The 800-nt window shown below is 45.2% G+C and overlaps 1 protein-coding gene across 1 annotated transcript in view; it reads left to right on the top strand.

Annotated features, from left to right (window-relative positions):
* FAM73B (family with sequence similarity 73, member B) overlaps positions 1–800 on the top strand; it is a 46,015-nt gene that overhangs the window by 36,492 nt on the left and 8,723 nt on the right. The gene's annotated exons all lie outside the window — the stretch shown is intronic.

The raw sequence follows: 800 nt of genomic DNA, 5'->3' as shown, positions 1-800 counted from the left end.
CCAGCCTCCACGTTTAACTTTTTAAGGAACCACCAAACTGTTTTCAAAGTGACTGCACTGTTTTTAGTTCTCATCAGCAGCCCATGAGGGTTCCCGTTTCTCCACATGCTCACCACCACTTGTTCCTGTCTTTTTGGTTATCCCCATCCTGGCGGGTGCAGGTGGCTTCGCATTGTTTTGATTTGCATTTTTCTGATGGCTAAGGATGTTGAGCATCTTTTCACTTCCTATCCATTATTACATCTTATTTGGAGGAATGTCTATTCCGATGCCTTCTTTTGTAATTGGGTTATTTGTGTTTTTATTAAGTTCTAAGGGTTTCTCATATTGTGGAGAAAGCCCCTTATCAGATGCGGTTGCAGATATTTTCTGTATTTTTTGTCATCTTGTGAGTTGTCTTTTCACTTTATTTATTTATTTATTTATTATTCCGTATTTATTTATTTATTTTGAAATAGAGTCTCGCTCTGTCACCCAGGCTGGAGTGCGGTGGGGTGATCTCAGCTCACTGCAGCCTCTGTCTCCCGGGTTCAAGCGATTCTCCCGCCTCAGTCTCCTTATAATCTGGGATTACAGGCACCTGCCACCATGCCTGGCTAACTTCTGTAGTAGAGACAGGGTTTCACCATGTTGGCTGGGCTGGTCTCGAACTCCCAACCCCAGGTGATCTGCCCGCCTTGGCCTCCCAAAGTGCTGGAATTGCAGGCGTGAGCCACCGCGCCTGGCCTCACTTTTTTGCTGGTGCCCCCGGAAGCACAAAAGTTTTTTGAGGGTCAGGGTTATCTGTTTTTTCCTTTTGT

The sequence above is a fragment of the Mandrillus leucophaeus genome, unplaced genomic scaffold (assembly GCF_000951045.1).
Source record: "Mandrillus leucophaeus isolate KB7577 unplaced genomic scaffold, Mleu.le_1.0 Scaffold99, whole genome shotgun sequence".
NCBI lineage: Eukaryota > Metazoa > Chordata > Mammalia > Primates > Cercopithecidae > Mandrillus > Mandrillus leucophaeus.
The sequence above is the reverse complement of the archived record's forward strand: the minus strand, read 5'-3'. Positions and strand labels throughout refer to the sequence as shown.